Genomic DNA, 10,373 nt, shown 5'->3' with positions numbered 1-10,373 from the left:
TGAAGCATATTGCAAAAGCAACCAAAGACATTTTTAAGGCAAAGAAGTGGAATGTTCTGGAATGGCCAAGTCATATCATCTGACCTGAATCCAACTGAGCATGCGTTTCTCTTGCTGAAGCCAAAACTGAGGGCAAAACACCCAAAACACAAGCAGGAAGTGCAGACAGCTGCAGTAAAGGGCTGGCAGAGCATCACCAGGGAAGAAACCCAGCATCTGATGATGCCTATGTGTCCAACACTTCAGGCAGTCATTGACTGTAAAGGATTTGCAACCAAGTATTAAAACTGACTGTTTAATTGATGATTATGTTAGTTTGTCCAAATACTTATGAGCCCTTAAAGTCGGGGGACTGTGTGAAGAAATGGTTGTCATTCCTACACGGTTCATACTACATTTTTGAAAAAAGCCTTAAATGAAAGCTGAGAGTCTGCACTTTAAGCAGGTATTCATTGTTTCATTTAAAACCCATTGTGGTGGTGTACAGAGCCAAAATGACGACAACTGTATCATTGTCCAAATAATTATGGACCTGACTGTATTACACAACAGCCTTTCTTGAGTTGTAATATTTATATGTACAGGTGGCATATGCTCACAGGCTGAGTGGCACTATACAGACACGTTTAGTGAGTGAATAAATGGTGACCATTTTTCTGTAAAGTATGTTAATTGGTTTCTGTGGCCAGCAGATATTTTCTCCAGCGAAATATGTTCTACAAGGAGATTCAGCCAATGGTTGATGTTGAGGGTCTGTTTATCTTTCCAGTTGACTAGGATTGTTTTCTTGGCGATGGCGAGAGCTACAAGAAGAGAGTTGCAGTGGCTGTTTGGGAGGTCAATTGTCATCAGGTCACCAATTAAGCACAGGTTGGGAGATAATGGGATCCTGCAGTCCAAAATGGAGGAGAGTTTTTGAGTGACTGTTGACCAGAAGTGCTGGACGGATGAACATAACCAGAGTGCATGAAAGTAGGTGTCTGTAGTGTTCTGAGTACACTGAGTGCATGTGTCAGATTGACTAAAGCCCATTCTATTCATCTTTTGTTGGGTGATGTGTGTTCTGTGGAGTACTTTAAATTGGATAAGTTGTATATTAGTGTGTCTTGTCATCTTAAATGTATTTTTGCATATTTGAGTCCAGAAGTCAGGGTCCGGTGATTTTCCCATTTTAAAATTGGTAAATGTATAGAACTGGTCTTTGACAGTAATTTATAAATCTTAGAAAGGTTCTTCTTATTACTTGCAGAAAGCTTTGTAATACACTGCCTGGCCAAAAAAAAAGTCGCCACCTGGATTTAACTAAGCAAATAGGTACGAGCCTCCTATTGGATAATTACTGCATGGGCGATTATCTTTCAGCTGGCAACAAGTTATTTAACCCCAACTGGTGCAATGAGTTGCTTCTCATTTCCTAAACAACCATGTCGAAAGACACATCCCGTGGTCGTGGAAAAGTTGTTAGTCTGTTTGAGAAGGGTCAAATCATTGGCATGCATCAAGCAGAGAAAACATCTAAGGAGATTGCAGAAACTACTAAAATTGGGTTAAGAACTGTCCAACGCATTATTAAAAACTGGAAGGATAGTGGGGACCCATCGTCTTCGAGGAAGAAATGTGGCCGGAAAAAAATCCTCAATGATCGTGATCGGCGATCACTTAAACGTTTGGTGAGATCAAATCGAAGAAAAACAACAGTAGAACTCAGGGCTATGTTTAATAGTGAAAGTAAGAGCATTTCCACACACACAATGCAAAGGGAACTCAAGGGATTGGGACTGAACAGCTGTGTAGCCTTAAGAAAACCACTAATCAGTGAGGCTAACCAGAAAAAAAGGCTTCAATTTGCTAGGGAGCATAAAGATTGGACTCTGGAGCAATGGAAGAAGGTCATGTGGTCTGATGAGTCCAGATTTACCCTGTTCCAGAGTGATGGGCGCATCAGGGTAAGAAGAGAGGCAGATGAAGTGATGCACCCATCATGCCTAGTGCCTACTGTACAAGCCTGTGGGGGCAATGTTATGATCTGGGGTTGCTGCAGTTGGTCAGGTCTAGGTTCAACAACAGTATGTGCTCAAAGAATGAGGTCAGCTGACTACCTGAATATACTGAATGACCAGGTTATTCCATCAATGGATTTTTTCTTCCCTGATGGCACGGGCATATTCCAAGATGACAATGCCAGGATTCATTGGGCTCAAATTGTGAAAGACTGGTTCAGGGAGCATGAGACATCATTTTCACACATGGAGTGGCCACCACAGAGTCCAGACCTTAACCCCATTGAGAATCTTTGGGATGTGCTGGAGAAGGCTTTGCGCAGCGGTCAGACTCTACTGTCATCAATGCAAGATCTTGGTGAAAAATTAATGCAACACTGGATGGAAATAAATCTTGTGACATTGCAGAAGCTTATCGAAACAATGCCACAGCGAATGCGTGCCGTAATCAAAGCTAAAGGCGGTCCAACGAAATATTAGAGTGTATGACCTTTTTTTTGGTGGTGACTTTTTTTTTGGCCAGGCAGTGTATGTTTGGCAAATTCTGGTGGCTGCAAAGTGTCCTGAGGCGCTGGAATTCTCCTCTTGATTGTTTTTATCAATTGTAAATATTGTAGAAAATTGCCATTTCTTATTTCAAAAGTTTGAAATAAGTTTGTGTATGTCATAAGTATATTGTCTTGGAAAAGGTGATGGAGATGAGTTACTCCCTTCATCTCCCATGTGCTAAAATGGAGAGGTCTTTTGTTAATTTCAAAATCCGGGTTGTGCCAAATTGGAGAGAGCAAGCAAGGTTCTATCAGAGAGTTTGTGATTTCTAGTGTTTTCCACCAGGCTGATAAGGTGGAAGCAATCATTGGGTTCTTAAAACAGTTATGACGTCTGAGTGTAGTGGTGATAAATGGGAGGTCAGAGAGTTTTATATTGTTGCAGTCCGCCTGTTCTAGTTCGAGCCAGGAGTTGTAGTCTTCGTTAGGATATAACCATTTCAATAGGTATTGTAGCTGGTTAGCTAAATAGTAATGTTTAAAGTTAGGAGCGTCCAATCCCCCTTCCAATTTGTTTTTCTGAAGGGTACTTAGGCTAATTTTTGCTGTTTTGTTCTTTGAGTAGAATTTTATAATTGCAGAATCTAATGACAGGAACCATTTCGATGTGGGTGTGAATGGAATCATGGAAAAAAAATAGTTAATTTGGGGTAGAATTTTCATTTTAACTGTGGCTATTCGTCCCAGGAGGGAGATGGGAAGATTATTCCAGCGCTTCAGGTCACCACAGATCTTATCTTGCAGCGGGCTAAAGTTCAGGTGGACCAGGTCTGATAGTTTGGGTGAAATATTTATGCCAAGATATCTTATGTTGCCCACAGGGAGAGAAAATTTTTGGTCTGCAGGATTCCAAGAGTTCTCCATTATTGGCATTATTGTCGATTTAGACCAGTTGATGGAGTAGTCCGAAAGTTTAGAAAAATGTGTTATGAGATTAAATACTTCATGTAAAGACGATTTCGGTTCTTGTAGATAAAGTAAAATGTCGTCGGCATATAGATTAATTTTATGCTCTGAATTGGCGGAGTGGATACCTATGATCTTGCTGTTCTGACGGACTGCCATAGCCAATGGTTCGATGAATATTGCAAACATCGATGGGATTTCCTACATACGGACAGCCCATGTCTGTCTGACAGCTTGCTTCAGGCTCGGCCTGGAGGGAGGAGAACTCAGGGTTTCTTATAGAAAACCTGCCAGCGAGCAGGTTAGGTTCACAGAGTCAGTTGCCATGGTGATTGACTCAGAGTTTGACTTACCTCTCTTTCTGGAACCCTTATTTCAGGGTTAACATACTCAGAGTTTTCACTAAACCCGCTTTCTGGAATACCCCCCAGGTCGTATAGGGATGTGAAAAGTCCATGACCAAACGACAATATGTGATGAGGTCAGACTGAAAATGTGTTGGGGGTTTTTTGGCTTATGGCCTTTAACAAATTGTCTCACAGCATGCTGGGATAATCCACCCATTTAGCTCCAACACGCCATAATATGTGAAGTGCACAATGATAGTGTTATCCATTGGCCTTAATCTAATTAGGCAAAATCTAGTTTAAAATTTTTAGTTGAATTAACTCAAAACTCAAAAACTGTTGACTTGACATACAGTAAAAAATTATGTCAAGCTCACAAGGGATGAGTTTTTGTATCAAATCAACATAAAATCTTTATGTTATTTTGACAACATGGGGCATTTGTGTAGATTTTACATTAAAATTTTGTGTCATCGATGAATTAGGGTATACTACACAGTCATTTCAGTAAAGTAGAAACTATACTGAACTGCCCCAACATGTTAAAGAGGATGCCTATTTCACTTAACAGCTAAGTGACAATGCTGATATGGTGTTTTGCAGGTTATGGTATAATGTAGTAAAATTTAGTGTGTTAGCAAGTTAGCACTAAATACAAAGTACAGATGAGACTGAGGGGAATGTCATTAGTTTTGTATTGGTCATAAACCAAAATATTAGACACATGGAAATTTTGACGAGATGATGATGACCATTTCACTCAATACCACAATTGTCAATCTCATGGTGGCCGCAGAGGAAATCGATCACCAAAGTCAGTGGGATTCATTCTGTGAGAACAATGAATTCCCTGCCATTTTAAAAGCTAAAAATTAATATCTAAGATCATATCTAGACACTGGCATATTGGTGACGGCTGGAAATGCAAGGTGCATTTGTCACAGGTGGAGTGGGCCGCTGACGGCGTGGCTACGGCCCTGGTGTGCTGTGTGTTGTCGCTGCAGTCAGCTGTTGGCAGCGTGCTGGATACACAGGCTGTGTGCTATGATGAGCTGGCTTTGGGCTCATAGATATATATAATCATTAGATGACTCATTCCTGTGGCTACTGTGCGTCAACGTCGCCGCCATCTTGGGGAGGTCACAGCCAGTGTTCTGTCGATTTCCCCTACCTGTCGAGAAGTGCTGTTTTGTGGTTCTGCGCATGCACAGAGCCGATTTTCCAAGTTTCGTTTCCACGCCCATAAATTTTTGCTACTCGTCAGTCCATGCCTGAAAATCCATTTTCTTTGCGCTTTTGGCCTATTTAAGAAGTTAAGTTAGCATGTAGATTGCACTCTGGCTTTGCTTTTGAATTCAAATATTAAATAATTGCATGTACTGTGTCGTATAATCGGTAAGCACTTGACTAGACTCACAAGTCAGTCTTTAGACGCTTTGCTTAACTAAAGACTGATGTCTTTCTCCCTGATTTTGTGTTTAGATGGGCAGATACAAAACTCCCTACGTTGCAGAACCAGTAGTAAATCCGCAGGGCGGTCCTTCGGTGGCTCGCTGAACTCTTGTGCTTGTAAACATAGTCCGACTGCGTTAAAAGTTTTAAACAAAGTCGTTGTAAGTGCTTCATTTCCACAATCTTGTGGACTGAGCACGTTTGATAAAATGGAGTTAAATCTCTCGGCATCCAATTTCAAGCTCTCTGTGTGTTTGTTTCCTTGCGAACGAGAAAAGGGGGAGTGCACATTTCCGGGAGGGCGTGTCGTTTTAAAAAATGCAAGAGGCGTTGCTTTGTTGCCGGCCGTTTTCTCCGGTGTGTTAAACACACTTTAGAAAGGAGTGTCCCCAGACAGAAGGCGGAGATCTCTGATTATCTGGTGGCGAGACTAGCACTTGACTTGCACGTGTTAAGTCCAAAATATGCTACCCCTGAAATATTGATTAAAAATGTTAAAATGGTATGTCTAAATATGCTGCCATTAATCCTACAGTGGCAGTGAGGTAATTAGTAGTCTTACATGAATGCATTTGTAGCCGGTGCACTGTTCCTTACCCCTCCCAGTGCAGGGCTCTGGCTTCACTGGTGTTCCACTGATTGTTGGGCGGCGCCACGCACCTTTTATATACTGGTCCGGTCACACCGGCCATCCCTCTCTTCTCTCCCGGTTCCACTCGTCCCCCGTGGTGGCTGTGGCCTGGCGTGGCAGAGCCTGTGCAGGTGTGGTGGAGCCATTGTGGCGTGGCCGTGAGCGCATCGGAGTGCTGTCTGGCGTGTTTTGCCATCGTGGCGCACGTCTCCTCTTGCAGCATAACAGTGTGGCAGACTACTGTTGCCATGGGGCCAGGTTGCCCCGCTGGAAGCCCTCCCGGTGTGGTTGTGCCTCCTCGTGGCGGAAGCTGTGGAAATAACTCCGCTGCCTGCCTGCTGTGACACTGCGCCGGTGAAGTCCATTTAAATACTAATTCATCGCCACGGCTCCCTGGATGACACTGCTGTTTTGGCTTTATTGTTTTGGCATTGTTTTTGGTTCTGCTATTCTAGTGTCAGTTAACGTTTGATTATTTTGTTGTTTTGGTTTTTCTGGGTTAAGTGGGGGCCAGAACCCTCAGCACATAACACTGAAAGACGCCTGCTCATCACTGAGCTGCTGGCGGAGGCCTAACCGGTCCCCTGGGTTTCTGGGGTCCTGCTGTTGCTTTTGTTGATTCATGATATGTCTGATTAATTAATTTGAACATTGATTAATTTCAGTTACATTTCTTTTGTATTTCTCGTGGTTTTTGTTATTTGAAGATTTAAATCCTTTTTTTGTTATTTTCCATATTACTTTGTTGTTTTTGGTGTGTGTGTGTGTGTGTGTGTGTGCGCGCGCGCGCGTGTGTGTTGTAAGACCAGTCATACTGTGAGGCCATTTTAATTTTCCCTCTCTCCCTATGGACAGGTGCTGTGGGCCCAGAGCAGTGCCCCAATCCCTGGTGGTGGGTTCTTCACTTCTCCTCAGCGTGTGTGTGTGCAGTGTCACGGGTGATAGTTTAGTTTATTTTTCTCCTCCCTCATTGGTTTCAGGCCGCTGCAGTAAGCTCCAGCCCTGTCCTTTCCCCTTTTGGCCCAGTATTTCGTTGTGGTATAGACTGGTAATACTGAGCCTTTTTAATAATAATCTGTGTAATAAAGAATATTTTGATACCTTGAACACCGTCTCCTGCCCAGTGGTGATCCGAACCTGTGTGACCTTTAGCCTCCCTAAAAATATTAACTACTTCTTGGGGCGAAATTCCCCAGGTGGCATGGTTCGGCAACACACTCATCCCTACCATCCACTTGCCACACATTGATTAGTGGGAGCATTATTTGATGCCAAGTATTTCATCCATTAAAATACACTACCCATGAAATATTAATTTCATTACACTTTTTATACATTAGACGAAAGAGAGATTGTATATACAGATAGAAAACCATAAAGTAGCATTTTTTTGATAGAGTAGCGTGAATCGATAGACAGACCTGTCGGTTTATGCAGCGGTAGCAATTTTTAACAAAAGCAGCAGAAATCGTCCGAACCCCGGCTGGCTAGTAGGCCTACTGTTGTGTATGGAGATAAGTCTTCAGCAAACTTGGCGTGCTCACTCAAAAGTCTAACAGTGTAGGCTAATTGGGTGCCGGTCCAAAAAATTACAGCAAAGCAGAAAAACCCAACAGCACTAACAGTATAATACTTTTTACAGTAATAGTGGATTACACAGCAGCAGTCGAACGGACGCTTTTCAGCTCATAGCCGTCCTCAGCATTAAATGGTTTGTGGGCGTGTGTCCCTTTTAACAGAAACCAGCTGGAGTGATATATGGTAACAATCATTTCACCTGCCATTACTGGGTAAATAGATCTATACATTCATGTTACAGTAATGTAATAGGAATCTACTCTTATTTGAGTAGCCAACACAATGTATTGCCAGATGAGGAAACATTTTTATTAATACCACTACTAAAATACTACTCTCACTGCTCCTCCTACAGCTACTAAGAATCATAACTGAAGCTATTATTTAATCTAAGAAATCTATTTAAAGCGTCTTAGTGTCCCTGGGTCAAATATAAGGAGAAGATGCCAAAGTAAAAAAAAACAAAAAACAGAAATGAGCTTTAAGCAAATCCATAGATTGCACCAATTTTCATAGGCTTGTTTTCTACACTTGATATCAAAATATTATTTTAAAAAATGTTTAAGATTGGATAATCACATTAAATGTTTTATCTCAACAGTTAACACTGGAAATGTTGGTACAGTGAACGGTGTTGCTTTGATGCTAGTGGAGTTCATGGATGACTGGAGTAGGTTATATTTAGAATTATGAGTGTTCACTGCCCTCCAGTGGTCACTGCAACACTAAATGACCCCTAGAAATGCAGTATATTGTTTATATCAATTGCATCAATTTCTTCAGACCTCTAATCTGTCAGTTCATATCAATCTGGTGAGTTACTGTTTAGACAACATCCACAGAGCGTATACATATTGATTTATTGACAACATTTTCCCCACAGAACCATTGTTATACATCTCATAATGTAAGAAGTTCATTTAAAGATTAACCACAGTTGAAAAGTGGTAAAGTAAAGCTGCTTGCTAATCCTTTTGAGTAAAACTACAGCCACTGTGTACTGTTCCTGCTCTGTGTTTTTTTTTTTTCATCATCATGTCAGGATGTGAAGTACAAACCTGCCAGTGTCTGCTCCTTGCAACATCATAATATGCTGTCCTCTACTGGAGCTCAACTGGAAGTACAGCAAGGCGGGAGGTTGATGTACTGACTGAGAGCTGGGACCTTCTCTGACCTAATCTGCCCTGCTGTAGTGTACTTCAGCAAAAATAAATCCCATCAATGTTAGCAGAGCTATTTTGACCCTACTGTGAGGTGGGTGGAGGGGTTTTGAAAAATACTGTATGTATGTAAATATATCCTCATCATATTCCATACATTGTGCTTTTATCAATATATGCAAGTAGGCCTATGGTTGTTGGCTTTTTTGATGCTTTATTTGGGCATATATTACCGAAGATTTCAATGATAGTATAAATGGATGGATGGACGGATGAGATATTGACTAGCCCATTAGCTATGTCCCAGGCTGTCAAATATGACAACATGTAGTCTGCATTTATAACCTAAGTTTGAGATGATATTTAGGAGTGGTTGGTATTTAATGACTTTGGTCATAAAGGTTGCAGCCATTTTTAACTCGTCTATTAATCAGCCCTAAACCTAAACTAGATTATGATTCCTTTGAAAGCCTTGTTCTTAGTCTTTTACATCTGACCTGGAAAACCTCGCAGCCACGTTTATTTGTTATAGTGTACCGTGCTCCTGGCCCATATTCTGAATTTGTATCTGAATTCTCAGAGTTTTTATCCAGTTTAGTTCTTAAATCAGATAAAGTTATTATTGTAGGTGATTTTTTCATGTTGACGTTGATAATGACTCCTGTGTTTATCTCATTATTAGACTCCATTGGCTTCAGTCAGAGTGTACTGTTTTAACCACACCCTCGATCTAGTTCTGATGTATGGAATTAAAATTGATAACCTAAGAGTCTTTCCACAGAATCCCTCTCTATCAGATCATTATTTAATAACTTTTGATTTCTTTCTACTCGATTACATGCCACTCAGCAACAGTTACTATACTAGGTGTTTATCAGATAGTGCTGTCGCAAAATTTAGGGAAATGATTCCATCAACGTTAAATTTAATACTATGTCCTTCTGTAACAGAGGTTTCCTGTACCGACTTTAAACTCTCCCGAATTGATCATCTTGTTGATAGCGCAGCAGGCTTGCTGCAAACAACACTCGACTCTGTAGCACCTCTTAAAAATGAGTTAACAAAGCAAAGAAAGTTCGCTCCGTGGTTAAACTCTCAAACCTGAAAATTAAAACAAATATTGTTAAAATTTGAAAGGAACTTGTTTAGTCTGGAAAGACAGTCTCAAAACGTATAAGAGGGCCCTCCGCAATGCCAGAGCAAACTATTACTCAGCATTAATAGAAGAAAATAAGAACAACTCCAGGTTTCTTTTCAGCACTGTAGCCAGGCTGACTGAGAGTCACAGCTCTATTGAGCTTTGTATTCCTTTAGTCCTTAACAGTAATGATTTTATGAGCTTTTTTAATGACAAAATTCTAACTATTAGAGGCAAAATTCATGACCTCCTGTCCTAAAACGGAACCAATCTGTCCTCAAACACAGCTGTAAGACCTAATATTTAGATAGCTTCTCCCTGATTTCTCTTCAACAATTGACCTCAATGATTTCTTCATCTAAATCAGGGGTTGGCAACCTTTACTATCATAAGAGCCATTTTTGACCAAAAATATTTTTCAAAAATCTGTGTGGAACCACAAAATATATTTGAGACTTTTAATGAAAGTAATAAGGCCTATTAAGTCTAAATTAGCCTATACTAATAGTCTAAATGATCATTCATTCATGTCTTACCACAAGGCGGCGACTCTACAGGGCACTGTTCATGATTATTTGGTACTTCATCTTTGCAGAGCTGGCGGTGGAAGCAA

This window comes from Epinephelus lanceolatus, chromosome 9, assembly GCF_041903045.1.
Source record: "Epinephelus lanceolatus isolate andai-2023 chromosome 9, ASM4190304v1, whole genome shotgun sequence".
NCBI classification, from domain to species: Eukaryota; Metazoa; Chordata; class Actinopteri; order Perciformes; family Serranidae; genus Epinephelus; species Epinephelus lanceolatus.
This window is presented reverse-complemented; position numbering follows the sequence as displayed.